Source organism: Rutidosis leptorrhynchoides, chromosome 8 (assembly GCF_046630445.1).
Source record: "Rutidosis leptorrhynchoides isolate AG116_Rl617_1_P2 chromosome 8, CSIRO_AGI_Rlap_v1, whole genome shotgun sequence".
Lineage (NCBI taxonomy): Eukaryota > Viridiplantae > Streptophyta > Magnoliopsida > Asterales > Asteraceae > Rutidosis > Rutidosis leptorrhynchoides.
The window spans coordinates 139,540,383-139,562,325 of NC_092340.1; the positions used below are offsets into that span (position 1 = coordinate 139,540,383).

The 21,943-nt window shown below is 40.0% G+C and overlaps 1 non-coding gene across 1 annotated transcript; it reads right to left on the reverse strand.

Moving 5' to 3' along the window:
• Positions 1–21,123: 21,123 nt before the first annotated feature.
• On the reverse strand, positions 21,124–21,230 carry LOC139865318 (small nucleolar RNA R71). Its single transcript, XR_011764846.1, has one exon. It is a non-coding gene; the product is annotated as a small nucleolar RNA R71 (small nucleolar RNA).
• Positions 21,231–21,943: the final 713 nt, after the last annotated feature.

A 21,943-nucleotide genomic window follows, 5' to 3' on the forward strand; every position in this document is an offset into this window, starting at 1 on the left:
ATGCAACATGAAAATTATGTGCCTAAGCGTAGACTGGTTTATATCCCAACACTCATGCTAGAGAAATACATTTTAATGCTTGAGAATGAAGTGTTTAACAAACCTAGTTCTAACATTATTGCCATAGATGAGGTGTTTGATGAACCAACTTTTGATTTGAAACCAATTCTACCGGCCTTACTTGCGTGTTCTGATAATGTTTTCTGTGAAGACCTAGCACATGAACTAACTGTCTTCTTTGAGACAGAATCCCTAGGTCAAACTGATTTAGATGTAAAGGTAGAACCTCGAGATGAACCAACTGTTGAAAACTTGATAGACTTTGACACAACAATTGATCCTTTGAATGAATTTTATGCAAACATACCTGTTGTACAAAACTTGAAACGTATATTAGGTATAGTTGAACAGGAAAATGTTGATTTGCAACTTAAGTGTCAATCATTAGAACAAATGCTTGCTTTGTGTGATAAGTTGCCTCCACTTCCTAAGAAAGAATGTACTTATGATTTTAAGGAAGGTGAAGTGCTAGTTTCTGCAGAGGAATTATGTCTTGAGATTAAGAGCTTAAAACAAAAAATAATTCAACTAAAACAGGCTAACACACTTAAGCAATCTTCTTCTGTTAAAACCAATGTGCCTGAATGTGTTGGTGGGATTAATAAGAAAGGGAAGGGAATAACAACATCTACGGATGCAAAACCCATTACTATTCTTCAAAACCCACTACGTTCTCAATTTGGCAAACGTGTTTCAAAAGTTGCACCTTCAACCCAATTTGTTGTCAAGAAAGTTCATTCTCAAAATGGTTCTTTGTTAACTGAAAAGATTCCTATGATTCCAATGTCAACTCAATCAAAGGAAAGTCTTTTAACAAAATCAGTCAAGTCAACACAACACACGAGTCCAAAACCTGATTTGAGTGAATATGATGCAAAGGAACGTAAAATCAAATTGGAAATTTTGCAAAATCAATCATCTCATGTGTCAGCTGAAAAGTTTGGACGTCTTACTAACAGAGGTGTTTTTCATGTCACAGGTTATAATCCAAATTTGACTTACAAGTCTGTATGGGTTCCTAAGTCCATGACTAAGAAAGTAGCAACCAAACTAAAGCAATCTGCTAGTCGACCTAGGAAATCATCTCATGTCTTTCAATTTTCATCTGTGAACAAAACATCTGCTTGGAATAAGTTGTGTGTTAAGACTTCTGATAATGATGTAAAACTTGATATTACGTACGATGCTTCATGTAATGTGGTTTTAAATGATGCTTTATTGTCTAAATTGCATGATGCTTTATGTGATTATCTCATTGTTGATCCAAAGTTTATTGTTGGTACTAAACATAGAGGACCCAAGAAACTTTGGGTACCTAAACTCTAGGAAATTAACGTTTTTAGGGTTTTGACGTCTGTGTTTGGTATATCGATTCGGTTGCTCTCGACACATGACGGGCGATAAATCATTGCTTGTCAATTTCGTTGACAAATTTCTAGGAATGGTTACTTTTGGAAACGATGAGATTGTAGCAATAACGGCTTATGGAGATTTTGTGAAAAATGGCATAACGATCAAACGGGTCTCATATGTTGAGGGTTTGGGGTGCAGTTTATTTAGTGTTAGCTAATTTTGTGATGGAGATCTCAAGGTTTTGTTTGAACGTCGTCAATGCTTGATGCAATCCACCGATGGAAACGATCTCCTTGTTGGTAAACGTTGTGCTTTACTTTCTACTATTGACCTCAATGATGCACCATCACATGCAACCATGTGTTTGGTTACTCGTTCAACAAAGGAAAATTCATGGTTATGGCATCACCGGATGTCACACCCTGAATTACAAGGGTATTAATCGATTGGTCTCTAAAGACTTAGTTGATGGTATTCCATGCTTTCAATATGATAAGCATCATGTGTGTCTATCATGTGCGATGGGTAAGCTAAAACAGACTAATCATCCGCTTAAGCAAAATCCCAGTACTTCTTCGTCCTTGCAGTTGTTGCATATGGACTTATGTGGACCCATGCATATTTCTAGCCTTGGTGGCCGAAAACATGTGCTTGTCATTGTAGATGACTATACCCGACTTTCATGGATTTTCCTTCTAAGTACTAAGTCAGAAACCCTCGCCATTATCATTGAGTTCATTAAAAAGACTCAACGCTCTTTTAACAAACATGTTAAGAGTATTCGAAATGATAATGGGATGGAATTTAAGAATGACCTGCTTGATAGTTATTTGAAAGACCAAGGCATTGAACATCAGTTCTCTGCTACACAAACCCCTCAACAGAATGGAGTAGTCGAACGACATAATCGTACATTGTGCGAAGCAGCTCGAACAATGCTTTCTTACTCCAAACTATCTCCAAAAATGTGGGGGGAGGCCATTTCTACTGCATGTTATACCCAAAATCGTTGTATAATTAATAAATGTTTTGATAAAACTCCTTATGAGTTACTATATGGTAGACGCCCGAATGTCAAATATTTCTGTGTCATTGGTTGTATATGCTATGTGCTTAACGATTTTGACAGCCTTAGAAAGTTTGATCCTCATGGTGATCAGGCCATATTTCTCGGTTATTCTTCGAACAAAGTTACCTATCGTGTCTATCATAAACGGACAAAGACGATCAAGGAAAGTATTAATGTAAGGTTCGATGATTTATCGAGAATGGCTTTTGAACAACTCAATTCAAAACCCGATCCTAACCTGACTACTTCTTCTTTCTCGCAAAATTCAATTTTCTTGAAGAAGGGTGTTCCTACGGTAACAACAGAGGAACTGGATATCTTGTTTGATAGTCTTTATGCTCCTCAACGGAATTCAAATGTTCAAGCCGTACCGGGTACACCATCACAGTCAACTACTGTGGAGACTCAACCAAGTCTTTTTGATGAAGATACAACAACAACAACTGATTCACCTGTTGCTTCTTCATCCTCCCTCCCACCTCCTGATGATAATCTTGGACCAATTCAAGATACATCTGTTCATACAACTCCAGTTGTTTCTCCAGATACACAAATAAATCCATTAGAAAATGTTACATCAGCTCAAGCGGATCAAGGCTCAATGTCAACAACGGTTGATGTTTCAATGGATACCACTAATGTACAACCTCTTCCACATAATAATCGATGGACTAAAAGTCATCCAGTTGATCTTATCATTGGTGATGCATCTGCTCCAGTCTCAACTCGAAGGGTAACTCGGAATATGTGTCTATACACTGCCTTTCTTAGTAAGATTGAACCAACAACGGTTGCTCAAGCTTTACTAGATCTGAACTGGGTGGTAGAAATGCAAGAAGAGATCAATCAGTTTGATCGTTTGAAGGTATGGCGATTAGTTCCAAGACCAACGGGTCAACGGCCAACAGGAGTTAAGTGGATTTTTAAGAACAAGAAGGATTCTGATGGAATTGTGGTTCGAAATAAGGCACGTATTGTCGCCAAGGGATATCGACAACAAGAGGGTATTGATTATGACGAAATGTTTGCTCCGGTTGCTAGGATTGAGGCTATTCGTCTTTTCCTTGTATTTGCTTCTCATATGAAGTTCACGGTGTTTCAAATGGATGTCAAAACTACTTTTCTGAAAGGTCATCTTAAAGAGGAAGTTTATGTTGATCAACCAGAAGGCTTTGTCGATCCCATTCATCCAAACCACGTCTACTACTTGGAGAAAGCTTTGTATGGTCTGAAGCAACCACTGCGTGCATGGTACGAGACCTTAACAAAGTATTTGCTGGACAATGGCTTCTCTCGTGGAACGATTGATACAACGCTATTCATCCGTAAAAACTACGGTCACATTATCTTGGTTCAAATTTACGTTGATGACATTATTTTTAGTTCCACGTCCCCGGCCTTATGCAAAGAATTTGGTGACCTTATGGCCAACAAATTGGAAATGAGCATGCTTGACCAGTTAAATTTCTTCTTGGGGTTACAAGTAAATCAATTACCAAATGGAATTTTTATCAGTCAAATAAAGTATATCAATGATATGCTTAAACGTTTTAAAATGACTGCTTTAAAACCAATGAAAACCCCAATGAGGACTTTACTAGATGCTGATGCTAATGGGGAACCCTTTGACATTACACTTTATCGAAGCATGGTTGGTTCTTTAATGTATCTGACTACAAGTAGACTAGACATTACACTTGCTGTAACTGTCTGTGCCCGCTTTCAGTCAAACCCTAAGAAATCCCACTCCAAAGCGGTTGTTAGGATTTTTCAGTACCTTAAAGGTACACCTAACCTTGGGATCTGGTATCCTCATGGATCCGATTTCAATCTCACTGCTTATACTGATGCGGATCATGGCGGTTGCCATGTTGATAGAAAGAACACATCTGGATCAATTCAGATGTTGGGGAATAGGCTAGTTGGTTGGTCATCCAAAAAGCAGAACTGTGTGTCTTTATTAACAGCTAAGTCTGAGTACATTACTGCAGCTCACTGTTGTTCACAAGTTTTGTGGATGCAAACTCAACTTTTGGACTATGGCTTTAAGATTTCTAAGTCCCCAATTTACTGTGATTCACAGAGTGCTATTGCAATTACAAGCAACCCAATCCAGCATTCTAAGACTAAACACATTGATATTCGTTATCATTTCATTAAGGACCATGTAGAAAAAGGGGATGTAGAGTTATACTTTGTGCCTACCAAAGTGCAATTAGCTGACATGTTCACTAAGCCTTTAGATGAACTTAGGCTAAAGTTTTTGATCAAAGAGATTGGCATGGTAAAGTATAGTGCTTGACTTTCCTTAGATCTGTTGGGACTTATACTTGGGATCTTGTGTTTAGGGGGAGTAGATACTTTCTTGGGGGAGCAACTGATTTCTTATGCTTTAGTTAACATCTTTCAAGGGGGAGCCTTTTAGATCTGTGTTAACTTCCTGGGATTAAGTTTCAATGGTTACGAAAGGGGGAGGTAACTCATTGATATCATATTTCAAGGGGGAGTTAATTCATTTTCTTGGGAAAATATCAAAATGGTGATTTACTTTTTTATATATCACATTTTGAGGGGGAGAAAATGGGAGAAAATGAAAAGAAAATTGTTTTTCAAAAGTGAATTTCATAAATTATTTGTTTATATCTGAAAATAATTCACTAAGGCTTGTATACATCTCAGTATGCAACCCGTTTTAACAATTGGTATCACTGAAGATTTGTACTTTTTACGTAATTCAAAATTTTCTAAGTACAAATCATGTTTTATAAAATTCATAAAAATTGAAAAAGATAAAATCCATAAACATGTGAATTTTAAATGAATAAATGCTAATTTTAGCATTATACCAAATCTGACAACCAACAGTACAGATTCAGTAAGTTCAAAATTTTCATAAATTGTCTCAGAAATGTTTTTCATAAAAAATGTGATAGTCTTGAATGATTTTTGATAAGAATTTGTCAAAATTTGAAGTCAATATGTTTAAATCTGAAATAGGACTGTATTCGGTATTTAAGGCCCATTCGGTAAAGCCCGTGTCCTCAAAACATTCGGTATCTATAAATAGCAGGGTCAAAGTCAAACTTTCTCTCACTTTACTCTAATTGCATACCGAATCTGAACTAATCTACCGAGTCTACCTAATCTACCGAATCCGTCTCTATGTATCTTCAAATCTTTGGTATATTCATGTTTTAATCAAATTTAAGTATCACATGTTGTAGATCTGAGATGATTGAACACTTGTAAACCAGAAAATAATGCAAATAACATGATTGTGACACTTAATTTTGAAAAAGTGTTGATTATACCGAATCTGAGTCGAGTTTCTTAATTCTTAGATTAAACTCATCTGATTTGGTTAATTAACATAAATTCTTGTCAAATCTATGTTAAATTAGTTGATCTATCAATTGACCGAGTCTGATTACATGTTTAATTGAGTATTTGATGGATTCTGTACATACAGAATGCGTTCTTGCTATAGTACCGAGTCTGTTCAAATGATTAACATGCTTTTCTGCTTTGATTGAGTTGTTAATTAATTATGATCATATTTTTGCATGATATAAGACTGAATATGCATGTTTGGGTGATTATGTGTGATTTTTGAAGATACCGAATCTGTTCTTGGCATTTTACCGAGTCTGTAATTTGGTACTTTAAAAATAATGTGATTTTCAACTTGATAAATCTTGCATGCTTTATTTAAGTCTTTGGTATGAAAACTCAAGCTTATTTGGTTACAGAATCTCAAGTTTTCATGACTACAGAATATGCTTGATTTGTGTTTAAATTTGACTAAGTGTTGTTCTGATTCTTTGTGTTATATAATTGGCTTTACATGATACTTTTGTACTGTAATGAATATCATATGGATGTCATGTTTGTCAATTACTTGTTCATATTTGGAATAAATGATTTTTATAACTTAGAAAAACCATAAAAATTATAAAACTTGAAAAATACAAAGAATTTCAAAGGCAAATAAGAATAGAGGTATGTGCTTTATGTTAAACGTCTTGTGGTCTTCTATTTCTTATTTATACAGCTAAATGGCGAACAATCACTTTATCAACTCTGAAACCAACATTCCCTGCAACTACTGGATTGCAATACTAGAGAGGCATACACTGTGGCCTACTCTAAGCTCAACTGCCAGTGTACCTGTGACAGATCTGGAGCTACTGAACAGAACTATTAGGTTTGTGGAAGCTACACAACCTACTGCTGCAAATCCAGAGGGTACACAAGCTCGATTTAAATTTGAGCTAAGAGTAGTTCAAGGGATGAGGAGTATTATAAAGGCTGATTTCAGGAGGATCTTTCAGCTTCCTCTTGTTCAAAATGCTCCTGCTTTCCCTGCTACTCAGTAGATGATGTCTTCAATTTTTGATCTTGGTTATGTTGGAGCTACCAATGTTCTACCGGCTAAGTTTCAGAAGAAATACCTGCACTCAAGGTGGTATGTGATCTTCTCAATCATCAACAGATGCTTGTTGATGACAAGGAGTGGATCAAACAGCTTGACGGTGCCAATGCTGAGGTTATTCTACTCATTCACAAGAGTAGAGACTCTTGACTATGCAGAGCTACTATGGGATTTGGTTCAGGCTCAAGTTGATAAGCCAAGGGGTTCATACATCTCTTGTGAAAGGTTTTTCTATATATTTATCCATGATGCTATAAATGCTTGCAGAAATACAAATATATTTGTACCAGGTACACATGGATTACAAATGAAAAGATTTGGGGAGCTGAAGATGAATACCCCGATGGTATCTGACAATCAATTCAGTGCGCCAATTCCAAATTGGCTTGTGGGGCTAGCTGCACCCCAAGACGCTCGAATGCGTTCATATTTTGAGGCTGTAGGAATACCTCTTCCGAACCCGGTACAACAAGCACAAGTTGAACCCGCCGCGGTTCCAGCCCTAGAGGTTGTAGAGGAACCTGTAGTACAACCATCCGGGCCAGCTAATCCTCCACTTAGGGTGAACCTCAAACGTTCTAGGGTAGCACACCATGCTCAACCCGTGAGGATCAGGGAACCTAGATCATCTAGGATTGAACCAACCCTTTCAACAACACCTGAAGTGAGCAGTGACATTGATTCTTCAGCAACTGAATCATCTCCTGAACATTCTCCTAAGAGAACTCGATCTATGCCTGACAAGATGATTCAGACTCTGCCAACCCAACGAGTAACTAGATCTAGGTCTCCAAACACCTATCGTCCGCCAAATAGTTACTCCAACCGTTGGTGATACGGACCAAGACCTAGAGCCAATTAGGTCACCCTCACCTATCTACATATCACATCCAATAATAACAGTAAGCTCTATGCTAAATGAAGCGCAAGCTTCGGTAGGCAAGAGAGCTAAATGCACGGATGGTAAAAAGACCAATAAGCCCATCCAATCTAAAGGACTTAATAATAAATCCTACACAGCAAGATGCTACGGCATCTAAGGAAGTAAAGTCTTCCTCTGCAGTAAAGTCTGTGTTGACTCAATCGATTGAGGAAACTCAATCATTGAAGTCCAGAACGGCCAAAGGGGAGCCGAAAAGTCTTGAAAAGGTACCCTGCGTATCGGCTGGAAATCCTCCTGTGCCTCAATGTACAACATGAGGTCTGGCTTATCTTGATGAGGGAGATCTGCCGCATCCCATGGAAACGAGTCAACATGACAATCCTTCTGGATATGTATCAAACTTCCAGCAGACTGATCCCTTGGTTCATGAAAGTGATCCATTGGTTCAAACCACTTCTCTTCCGGATTCTGAATCTCAGGGTCTGGAGGAAGAGTCATTAACTGAAAGAGATGTTCCACCTCATGGTATATCAATGATTTCAGGAGTCGGAGATAGCAATATCTCTGCGAGATTTAAACTGACGGGTAGTTCTACTACTTTGTCAGAGTCCCATGAGACTAAAGTCATGGAGGCGGATGCTTCGAAAGAATCTTCACCGGTGATAACTCCGGTGGTTGCCCAACCTCCATCAGAAGGGGATATCATGAATCTGACTAGTAGTATGTACAGCCCTACATATAAGAATAATACCGCACGTATATCCTTACCTGCCCTCACGGCAAATCAAACACTTCCACCGACATCGCCTTTAACAGATGCTGCAACTGCTGTTCCTATTGTTACATTAACACCATCACCCTCGCATTCACCAAATTTCTATGATGATTTGGAGAAATAATATTTTAGTCGTATGTTTTCTCGAGTTAATCTTGATGTTCTTCGACGTACTTCGCTTCAAGCATTGTTTTGCGCTCGAGTACGATATCCACTTACTTCCTGCTCTTCTCCAATAAGTCCTCACCATGATAATGAACATGACGATTCTAATCCTCAGAATAGTCATGAGGGGGAGATAGGAGTAGATGGAGATTATCTAACGGTGAACATTTCAACTAAGGGTGGTGTGAGGTCTTCATCATCTTCTCAAGCTCAACGGGTTCAGACGGAATCAGAAATGATTTCTACTCATGATGAAATTGATGATAAGGAGCCTGTGCAAGTTATAATTCCAATTGTACATTCAGAGGCTGATGGTGGACCGGTAGATGAGGATTTAAACTTAAGTGATTTTTATCTTGAAGAAACAGATGATGATGGGTTTGTCATTCTAAGCAAATTATCTTCAGCATCTTCAATCCCGGGAAATGTAGAGATTGTAGATGAAGGGAATCCTGATCCAGTAACTGAAAGTGATGATGAAATGGATTCTTCTGATGACGATGAAGACAATCTTTATGTTAATCCAAATGATGATGATGATATCTTTGACCATATTGAAGATGATAATGTTCCAACTGATGATGCGACAAATCCTACTGATCATTCATCGAATTCTACACCTTCATCGAGTTCAAATCCAACAAATGCTAATGAAAGCTCAACTTCTGGTACATCTACATCAAGTGAAATAGTGAATTCCAGATTCAAATACAACCATGGTATATTCTTTAAGAATCGGGAACAAAGATTGTTATTGGGAGTTGAACATGATTTCATAACTTTACGAAACACATTCATCGAGGAGAATGCTTACAAGATCTTCCGCATTAACGAAACACTAAGGAGTAAAAGATTTACTAATATAGGTTCACGATTGCTTCCAGCAAGTGAAAGAAACTGGTATGAGTTTATGTGGAGGAAACACATCAACAAAGATGAAGATGATTTGTGGCTTTAAAGAAAATATCGTATTTCAGAAGTATTGAATATTACTCGAGTCGGAGTAGAGATAAGCGAGAAAAAAGACGTCATCAGTCAGTTCCACATTATTAGAGAAGATGAGAAGGAATACAAGTTCACAGAAGCAGATTTTCATAATCTAGATATGCTTGATATCATTCACATCTACAACTACCTCAGTATCATCACCATTCGACCTTTTGCTAAGGCTCAAGCTTTGGAAGCTGTGAAAAGATACATGATGGAGACAATTGAACTGATGAGACGTGAAGATTTTCAAATTGGTCTCGAAGTGAATAGGAAAAAGATTCGAATAACCTGTCCGAATCAATACACAGAGGGACTAAAGGATATGAGAATGTTTCAAATGCAATTCGAACCCGAAGGGTTTGTATTTGTGAATTCTCAGAAAGAAAAAGTGTTCATCCGTACTGAAGGGTTGAACAAATACTCAGATGGTACACTCAAGGCTGCACTGAAGTATCTTAAAATTCGTTAAAGCAAGTTTGATGACATTGACATGAAAATGGGTCTTGGAGATTTTATAAAGCATATCAGAGATCGTCTGAAGCTCCGAATCCGTACAAGACAGTTTGAGATTCTTCGTGGCCAGAGAAAGAGAAAGTATTTCAAAGAAATGAATGAATATCCAATACATGAGGGAGATCCAAGAAAAGCGTGAGGCGTCTGGAAACTTTCTAAGCAGATTTCAGAAAATCAAGTAGAAGCTTCGAAACCAGATGGCACACGATGGAAACTAACATTTGGACCTCTCAAGATTACTCTATAGGATTATATTGTAAAGTTCACATTTAACACTAAGTGGGAGATTGTTAGGACCCCGAAGTTGTATAGTGTTAATGTGAAATAAGCTTAAATGATGTAGAAGAGGGCTATATAAGGAACCTAAGTAGTCCTAATTAGATAGCCATTGCATTGTAACTGAGTTCTAGAAGCTGTGGAATGTAAATCTTATTTATTCTCTCTCATACCAAGTCTCCTTTACACTTACCGAATCTCATTCTAACTTGTCTTTTCTTCTAATCTCAACATGATCTGACCTATCAGTTTTAGTACCCGATGCAGAATCACTTTCCTCAACAATACTATGTACCGCCTCAAAATGCTTTTCCTTATTAAAACCCCAATATGATGAATCAGTATCAAATGCCATTGTTTCCACAACAGTTCATTCCACCTCCAAAAAAGTGTTCTTACAAGAATTTCCGTGATTACAAACCCCCAGAGTTTTCAGGAAGTACAGATCTGACAGAAACTCTTAACTGGTTACGGGAAATGGAGCGGGTATTTGAAGCCTGTTAATGTGAACCCGAGTTACGAGTTACGTATACTAGTAGGATGTTGAAAGGTCGGGCAATGGTTTGGTGGGATTCCTTGATATCAATCATACCAAGGGAACAAATAAGTATGATTACATGGGAGCAATTTTATGGGAAAGTCTGTGAACAGTACTGTAACCTTTTGATTTGAATCGCATCAAAACTGAATTTCTAGAAATGAAGATGACTCCTCAAATGATGATTGATGAGGTGGTAGAGAAGTACATGGATAAGCTAAGGTTTGTGCAATAGTGGGTGCCGGATGAACCATCTCGGATTCAACATTTTGTGAACGTGATTTTACTCAAGTACAAAACCTTTGTGAGAATAGCTACATCATTATCTCAAGCAATTATGTTAGCCAAGATGGTGGAAAGTGATGTCAAGGCTACTAGAAGTTGGATCTTTAGTAATGTGGTGGATCAAGGTAGACAAGCGTCCAGTCAGTCGGGATCTAAGGCCAAAATGTCAGGTGGGTTTAGATAAAAGGGTAAAAGAGGTTAGAGTTGTTCTAGGTCTGGATCTGGTAGAGGGGATTGGTGTCATAATTGAAAATCTTTACATAGAGGTCAGTTTTCAGAATCAACTAGGCGGTTTATAAGATGTGGTGTTATTGAGCATGATCCGCAGGCTTGTTCATTCCCGAGTAGTGTGTGCTGGAATTGTCATCAACCAGGGCATCGTGCTGCAAGTTGTCCGTCAAAGAGTGTTAGTTCCGGGCAGGGTTAGGCGTGTGTTCGGCATCAGCCAGAGGGTCTACTGCCTCAAGTGGTCGGAAGAGGAAGAACCCTCCATCAGTAGAGGCCAGGGCTTTTCAGATGTCAGTCAAGGCAGCTACTGCAATTGATGATGTGATCACCGGTATGTTCTTAATCAACTCAATACATGCTAGAGTATTGTTTGATTCTGGTGCAAATAGGACATTTATGTCTTTAGGATTCTGTGCTAAACTTAAGTTACCTGCCACTATGTTGTCTGAGCTTGTAAGAGTAGAGGTAGCTGATGGTAAGAGGATCCCAGTTACAACGTATGTGTCTGGGGTTAGTATAGAAATTGATTGAAGACCTTTTACTATGTACTGCTTAGTGTTGCCTATTAGTAGCTTTGATGTAGTAATAGGCATGAAGTGGCTGAGCCTCAATAGGGCTAGCATTAAGTGTGATAGGAAAATTATTACCCTCCGTACAACCAATGGAACCCGTGTTGTAATCCGAGGGGAACGAGGTGGGTATGATTTTTCATTGATATCAATGATGAAAGCTAAGAAGTCGTTAACGAAGGGTTGTGACTTGTATATGTGATTGATGCCAAGAAAGAGAAGAAAACAATCTCCGATATTCCATTGGTTCTGAATTCCCAGAGGTGTTTCCAAACGAGTTACCAGGTCTGCCTCCAGTGAGGGAAGTGGAACATAAGATTGAGTTAATGCCAGGAACTACTCTAGTTTCGAAAGCTCCATACCGTTTAGCTCCATCTAAGGTTCGCGAGATGATGTCTCAGATTCAAGAACTGGTAGGTCGTGGGTTTATTCGACCGAGTACGTCTCCATGGGGTGCTCCTGTATTGTTTGTGAAAAAGAAAGATGGTTCGATACCTATGTGTATCGATTATCGCGAGTTGAACAATAGAACAGTGAAGAATAAGTATTCTTTACCTTGAATAGACGATTTATTCGATTAGTTGCAGGGTACTTCTTACTTTTCAAAGATAGACTTAAGGTAAGGGCATCATCAAGTTCGTGTTGCAGAATCAGATATACCGAAAACTACGTTTAGAACAAGGTATGGTCATCACGAGTTTTTGGTTATGCCATTTGGGTTGATGAATGCGCCAACAATTTTCATGGATTTGATGAATTGTAACGACCCAACCCGTTATCCAACCGAAACACCAAGAAATTTTTTTTTTTATACAAACCATCTGGACGACGTCCGCATATCTGGACGGCGTCCAGTAGGAAGGGCAGGACGGCGTCCAAGCTATTTGGATGGCGTCCAAATGAACTGCCAGGGGCTGTCCCCGAAGTCCAACTTAAGCGAGCGGAAAACTCACTTCCCGATACTTTTAGACGAAACGGTTTTCACAACATGTTATAATAATTAAAACTAAGAGATTTCCATAAGAAAATCGAGTTTTACAACGTCGGGCCCATATCAACCCAAATTACGTCAAGTGACCATTTCGACCCATTTTAGTTTAATATAAAACATAGACCGAGCATGGTGATTGGGGATACGCTACCCAATCCTAATCAAATCCAAAAGCAAGTCTTCTAAAGCGAACTACGCAAGTCCACTAGTCCCCACGCTTACCCGAGCCACTGCATCCATGCGAATCTATAAAAAATATAAACAACGAGAGGGTAAGCTAACGCTTAGTGAGTGAGAATATACTACATACATATATATACATAAAATGAATACGCATCGCCAACACACAAATAGTAAACACATACCGCAATCCGAGCATAACTAAACAATGCTATACCAAACGTACCACCAAGCCAAATCCGTAAGATTAGCTACAACATACAATAAGTATATATATACGCACATACAAAATACATCCGATAATACAACAAGGTTAACCCCTTAACCTTAAACCCATGAAGGTTGGCCGAACAACCCGAGCCTTAGTGAATTCGCACAACCCGAGATTCACTTCCTTCACCACTTCAACAACCGAGGTTGGCCGAACTACCCGTGCCTTAGTGAATTCGTACTACCTGAGATTCACTACCTCATCAATAAGATGACCGAACAACCCGAGTCATCATGAATCCGCACTACCCGAGATTCACTACCTCCTCAAAACCCACATCATCGGGTTACGCAACCGTAACTCAATACCAATCCCACTACATCGGGATTATATAACTCCATATCACAAGTCCATGTGATAACGTACACACGAAGTGACCACCTCGCCAAAATGCACAATCGTGCCAATTGAACTTATTACACAAGCCCAGCAAATCCACCTATATATGAAGTGATTTCTATAACTGAGAACCACTTCACCCGACCCGCACCCATCCTACACATACATATGCACATAGGATATTAACACTCAACTTGTCGTCTTGAAGAGTGCTACCGAATAATCTGCAACTCACCAATGGAAAGTACCTATTCCATTATCACAATACAAACAAGACACTTAAAGTGGATTTACAAACCAACTCAAATCGACACTTAGTGCAATTTCGACCCATCGCACTTCCAAGCACAAATCGCGCCCAAACTAACCAATAATCACTAACACTAGTGACAATGGTCCTAATACGCCAATTAAACCCAAACACAAGTGTTAAACACTCGTCTTACCCAAATTGACATACAAACCCTAATTTTGACCCATTTCAAAATTAATCAGCCAAATACCCACAAATGGGTTCCAACACTTCCAAAATCACTAACACTAGTGATTTTACCTAATTACAAAACCTAAATCATGGCCAAGTTGGTTTCCAACCCAAAACCCGCCAAAAACAACAATAAACCCGATTACTAGCATCACTAAACTCACTTCATAAGTTTAAATGGGTTTCTCAACATTTTAAGTTCAAACCCTAACTTTGAATCATCAACTCAAACAATGAAATTCGGAGTTAGAACTTACCAATACAACCACAACGTAGCCAAGAACGAGATGAACAACTTTAAAACCCGAGCTTTGGTGAGAATCCGACTCCTTCTTCTCCAAATCAAGCTCTCTCTCTCTAAACTCTTTCTCTCTCTATAGATATGGATGAAAGTGTTTGTGTGGGTGAATGAGATCCACAAATGGCCAATGGATCAGCTTTGAAGGCTCCAAACTGACACCCAAGTGAATTGACCAAAATGCCCTTTCTAAAACAAGTTAAACAGCTGGCCCGTCTGTACATTTGGACGGCGTCCCAAATATTAGACGGCGTCCCACTCTTCTTTACTGGACGGTGTCCCAAAACTTGGATGGCGTCCTAATCAACTGAACCAAACTGAAACTGAAACAGGGTCTTACAACTCTCCCCCACTTAAATTGGATCACGTCCCCGTGATCTCCATCACTTAACCAACCGGACCAACACTCAATGGTCCTCAATCATACGTTCCAATACGACTTCCGCCACATTTATCGTAAATCTTGAAGATTGTTCCACTTATCAAATACACACGTGCAAGCATTCCGAGACATGCAACGCACATAACATTCGAAAACTACTACAAACACTTAGCATACATGGAAACATCACGCGTTCTTCCAATTCCTCTAGGCAATTCTTCCCAACGAATCACCCTCAATCACTAGACTGTCGCCCGCGGCCTGATCAAATCCACAAATCTGAGCACTAAAACTTGCTCAATCCCTCACATCAGGAAAAACTCAACCAATCTCGTACCGAGATATCAACCCTTTAGCGTACCCTTATCAAGTACAATGCTAATAGCAACCACGTTCCAACCTAAGGTCAACAACCAAAACGATGAAGGTCGAATAAAAACGAATCCTTACGGATTACACTTAACATCCCTTGTAGTGCGCAACACGACCAATAAGCAACTATCATAACATCGTAAGCAAATGACTAAATCCGCTAGCATCCCAAACGAATATGGCAACACTAAACCCAAGGTGTACAAAATCGGCTATTGTCACACCCGTAACAACATGTGAGCGAAACACGGATATCGCATCACTAATCACACCAGGATGCCCAAAACAACCCGAGCCTAAACATATATGGAGGATGTTCGAAACAATCCGAACCTTACTGAATTCGCAACAACCCGAAATTCACCAACCCAAACCATATCCCCCACAACAAAATGACCGCACAACCCGAGTCATCGTGAATACACGCAAACTGATATTCACTACCTCCACCACATAGTATAACCGAGGATGGCCATGCAAACCGAGCCTTAGTGAATCCGAACAACCCGACATTCACTACCTCAAACTATGAGTCCAACCAAAAGGGACAATCGTACTACCCGAAATATTGCGAATACGAACAACCCGATATTCACGTCCCACAACACAACACATGAATGGTACTCCCATTCTGATAACGTTATACCATGTCGGTACAACACTACTCCTAAGGTGAAGTTAGCGGACCGAGTCAACGGCCATAACCCACCAATCACATACGCTCTTTTGGCCTCAATCAACGAGTAGTGTAACATCGCGCACTGCTACACCATAGTGAATCCTAACGGAATACACTAACCATCCATCTTGAACAACAAGTATATACACATACTTAGAAACATCCCACTCATTTAGAATCTTTGTACACAATGCCATCACAATCGAGCAAGAACCACCTATATCGCACATAGGCACAAAACAATAATTCTCTAAAAGAGAATTCAACACGCACATCCCTTAACCGAGGGATCCCACCTTGCTCGTCAAACACGTCCATTTATCTCCCAAAGAGATTCACCACATTACCACCTCGGTGATAATTTAAATCCAAAACCATAAGTACAATTTAACCGAAATTGTACTCTACCACAAATCGACCAATCTAGGCCCCGACACTAACTCCATATCTACCATGAGCATTATTCGAAATCTCACACTAAAACCTCCTCGTGCGGAAGTGTAACTCCCCTACTTGGAACTACGTTCCATAACCGCATCGCCGTGGTAACATCAACCTGCGATAATTACCACTCTCTAAAATACGTGACCAATCTATCCATCGGTCGTAGCACTCGAATTCTTAAGAATTCATTTCGCGCAGTAGAATTTGACGGTCACCGTCACCCGTTGGTGTAATTTAAACAACGACCAAAGCCAACAAAACATGCACCTTGTACAACCGTACAATGCTACCAAGAGGTAGACTTCTTCTAACAATTGGGTTCACACGACCCATCACCACATTTTGCTCCAACCTTGAGCATACGAAGGATTTTAACCTATCCTTCATCACTTCGAACGAAGAGTTTACCACAAATTGCACAAACTTTATTCTTGCAATCCTCCGATTGCCGTAGCTTGTCTCATTTCCACCTAGTCACTCATGTACCTAAGGGTTTCTATAGGGTACCCTAAGTACAATGTAACCGCAACACCATCAGAGTCGAATACCACGCTAGTAGGTATGAAAGAGGCACCTAACGTTGCGTCATGTAGACTCCTTCACCAACATACATCGAGATCAAACACTAGGTCTCTCGGGTTCCATCCACCCGATGAACCTCATGGTTCACCATCTCTCGCTAAAGCGAACACGCGCTTAACACCCGAATACCAAAGCCCATACCCATGGCTTGGTAGAAACTTTTCCCAAACACTAAGGAATGCTTGGTTGCACCAAGTCTTACGCCCTTCGCCCGTCAATCAAATCGTCACCATAGGGTAATTCCACTAGGAACGTCACCCATAACAAAATATGTACAACACAATGCTTTCAACAAACCTGTACACAAGGACACATAATAAATATCCAAAGGACATATTTATTAAAACGAAACGTACCTTAACGTCTCCTTGCAGCATTCGCCGCCGCCAACTCGGGACAATCTGGCTTGCGATGTCCCTCTTTATGACAATAGTAGCACATTTCGTCATCACTTCTCGGCATTGTGCACTCCCATAACTTGTGGCCCCTAACACCACAATTGAAACATCTAGGCGCACGAGAACTCGTCGTGCCTTTCTCCACATTACTCATACTCGTACTTGCACTCTTAGTTTTCTTACTTGGAGCGCCATATGAATCAACCCTCCTTTTACTTGAAGGTTCACTAACCTTCGATCGCGAATACGTTTCGAAACCCCTAGCCATGGCGAATAACTCCGCAAACGATTTCACTTGACCAACGCTAATTTCGCTCTGCAAGTCATCATTCAAAGTTCGATAGAAATCTTCCATCAACATACGATCATTCCCAATATACTCCTAGCAAAAATGAGCCTTCGCCATAAAGGTCGTCTTGAGAGTATTCAAGTCCATGGATCCTTGTTGCAAATTTCGCAACTCATTTCGCAAATCCGACAAATCGGCTCGAGTTCGGAACTCCTCGAAGAATTCCTTCTTAAAATCGTCCTACGATAATGCCACAAGATCTTCACCACCAACAATATCAATTTTACCATCCAACCAATCTTTCGCCCTACCCCGCAACAAGCTAGTAGCGAGTCGTGTCCTCTTCTTGGGAGGGCATTTGATATCGGCTAAAAAGTCACGTTTTCACCCCGGTATTAAGGCCCAAAAACAAGAAAGATTCGAACTTTGTTGGCAAAATACCCACTTCGTCGGTTAGAATTGAAGAACAAGTAATTACGAAGACGGTGCAAAAAGAATCAAGAGAATCGGAGCTAAAACGAAGATTCTAGAGCGAAAACGGTGAAAGACAAGAAATCAAGTTACGATCCAGGGAATTCAGGCTGACCAGCAAGCCATACGGCCTGCCATACGGCCTGCCATACGGCCTGCCATATGACCTACCAGTATGGAAACGGCATGCCATATATGTGCCACCACACGAGCCACCAAACGGCCTGCCTTGCATACGGCCTGCCATACGGCCTGCCAAACGGCCTACCAGGCGTATTTGGCAATTTTCAAGTCTATTTAAAGGGTCTTTGTCATTCATTCCAACACACACTTCAATTCACTTCTTTCTCTCTCTTGTATAATATTACTCATACTCTCAAGGCCTTCTCACCTCCGAGCGGGAAATTAAGTACCCGGAGGCGAACGCTGAAGATTGTATTAGGAGCAGTCTGGAGACTTGAAGTTGTCACTTTTGTATTCGAAACTCGTTTAATCTACTGGTACTTCTATCCTTTATCTTATATAATGTTTTATGATATTATTGCCATGATTAGCGAGTAGTTATCTTTAGTGTATGCTATGATGTAAGCAGTTATAATGCCGAAATAATATTATGGTCTGTATATGTTGTCGAAATGCTTTCCGATTATGCTTTAAACTCAATTGCTTTTCCAACTAATAGAACGTAGTTATAGGCTCTGTTATTGGGAAGTCGCGAACCCCGATTCAGAGTACACTATATGTGTCACCCCTTGGTAAGAGAAGTCTATCGAATACAACGTAAGATCAACCGAGGCACACTGGTTGTAGTAAGTCTATCGAGCTTTGGATTCTAACTGAGTACTCTTTCGTAGTGAAACATCTGACTAGACCCCTAGTACATTGTCGGTCCCAGACCATGCTAGTGTAGTCACCAAGCATATAAACTTCGTACGTGCACGCTGAAGCACAGCGGTTGTTGTAAGCTGTACCTCTGCTAAGTAAGGCCATGGAACACGGTTAGTGTTGACCAGTACAATGCACAATAATGCGGTCTCAAGCATTGCACCCCGCTTGAGGGATTCTTAGTTAATTAAGGAACTGTTTGTTTAGACACATAAAGGATTGGACCGTTAGGATAACTGAACGTGTTCATGGAAGTCATCTTGACTTGGCCATGGTGTTCTTTATGGTTGAACTCTTTTTAAGGGCCAAACTATCTTTTACCAATCATTAACGAAAGCATTAAAACACATCACGTCTCTCGGATATGGTAAACCATGTATTCTATTATGCTTAAGAAAGTTTAGACCATTTTGGAATGTTAATACGTCACCCAACCGAGTCGCTCAACTGGATGAGCCGTCTGAACGTGTATGCATGTAGTTAGACTGCATGGGCGTCGGGGGTAAGGGACATTGCTGTCTATTCAGAATCTTCTAGCCTAACGCAGTACCCAGTGACATGTCATATGACAGGGGCGTTTAGGACCAGTGTAATGAATACAAGGCCTCTGCCTATTCATGAGCTAGCATTCCATAATCTCGGTAGAATAACTGATGAAGTCATAGTATGCACTTACTTTAACCTTATCTGAATTACAGATTTTATCGCATTTACTTTATCTGTCTTATAAATTAGAAAATCCCAAAATAAATATTCACTACTCCCTAACTATCTTAGGTTACAATATACGTTCGATGTTACTGATATCTCAAAAATACGAATATAGGTCATACTTCCCTTACTTATAAGGAGTAGTAAGATTTAGGCCCCGCTAAATATAAATTTAAAACAGTACCATCTCCCACGAGTGGCTGATCCTGGCGAGCCGCGGCCTAACGACACCGCGCAAATAAAAACCGTCCGTTTCGGCCATATCAAGAGAGGTACCTAGTTTTTGGCGCCGCTGCTGGGGAACTGGTATCAGGCAATACTGTTTTCAATCAAACTTATTCACAAGCATTTAGTGGTGTCTAAGAAAGACAATTATACACGGACTTGGTTATTGGATTTTCCGAACTGTCGCCAATTATATTGGGACCAAAAGGATCCTGCCTCTCCGTAGTTGGCCTGGCCACTTGGTTTGTTGAATAGTTTGTGCGGAACTTTGTTACCGAAATACCAGGGAATCAGTAGCTAGAACCAAAAACATATTTCACCATAGGATAGTTAGTTAATTAGATTAGATTACATTAGATTACTCTAGTTTACCTTATATTAGACCACCTTAGATTACCTTAGATTACCTTAGATTAAATTAGATTACCTTAGAATTAGATTAGTTTAGTTTAGCTTATTATAATTTAGCTTATTTGCGAAAATTAAAAACAAAAAGGCATACCTAGTGTATGACCCAAACCCGATCTAGACCAGGGCCGTTGTTATTCGTACCTGATCCAGACGCAATAATCTCTAAAGCACGCAAGGAAGCACGAATTAGAAACCAAATGGCGTTACACGTTACTTTAGCAGAAAACACGAAACCCTCGATTGAAGGTCGAGGAGGACCAATCAGATTTCCAGAGATTCAAGGACACTCGTTCGAGTTAAAACATCACATCATCCAGCTCATTCAGAATAGCTGTCAGTTTCATGGATTATCGAATGACGATCCTAATTCTCACCTTGATAAATTCATATCTCTTTCGAACTCCTACAAACAGCCAGGGATTGGACAAGATATAGACCAGCTATACTTGTTCCCCTATTCTCTCACTCATCATGCTCAAACTTGGTTTGAAGGACTGGAAAAAGATTCCATCACGTCATGGACGGAGATGGCGACTAAATTCCTAACCAAATATTTCCCTCCTTCTAAACAAACCAAACTGAAGAATGACATCATTAACTTCAAACAAAGTTATGATGAATCTCTTTACACTGCATGGGAGCGTTTCAAAACCTTGCTGAAGAAGTGCCCTAATCACCAGTTAGAACGGCAGCCCAAATCTGTACCTTCTACAATGGTCTTACGGTAAATCATAGGACGACGATCGATGCAGCAGCTCAAGGGAATCTAATGAACCAAACCGTAGTTGAAGCATGGGAATTGCTCGAGAACATGACGATGCATCATCATGACTGGAACAGTGGTGAAAAAACTTCATCATCTGCCCCACTCTCTGCACTTAACAATCAAACAGAGGCCATCAAATCCTTCACAGATAAGATGGAATCTCTTGCCAAGCAACTCGAAGAATTGAAGACGCAACCGCAGCAGGTTAACCAAGCTCAGGCTTGTGTCAATTGTACCAACCAAACGGAGGCCATCAAATCCTTCACAGATAAGATGGAATCTCTTGCCAAGCAACTCGGAGAATTGAAGATGCAACCGCAGCAGGTTAACCAAGCTCAGGCTTGTGTCAATTGTACCAACCCGCAACCTACTGAAGACTATCAAGTTGAGTACGAAAACCCTAACGGTTCAGTCTGTTACGTTCAATACCCAGCTCGTCCACCAAATCCCGGATTCAATCAACCACCAAGGGTTAATCAATTTCAGCGAAGCAATCAACCTTTCCGCTATCGTTATCCACCTTATCCAGCCCAACAATCTCAATTGACCTACGATCAACCACTTCCACTCACTGGTCCCCCAGTTGAGGAGAATTCCCCTACCACCCAGATTACAAAAGCAGCTAACCC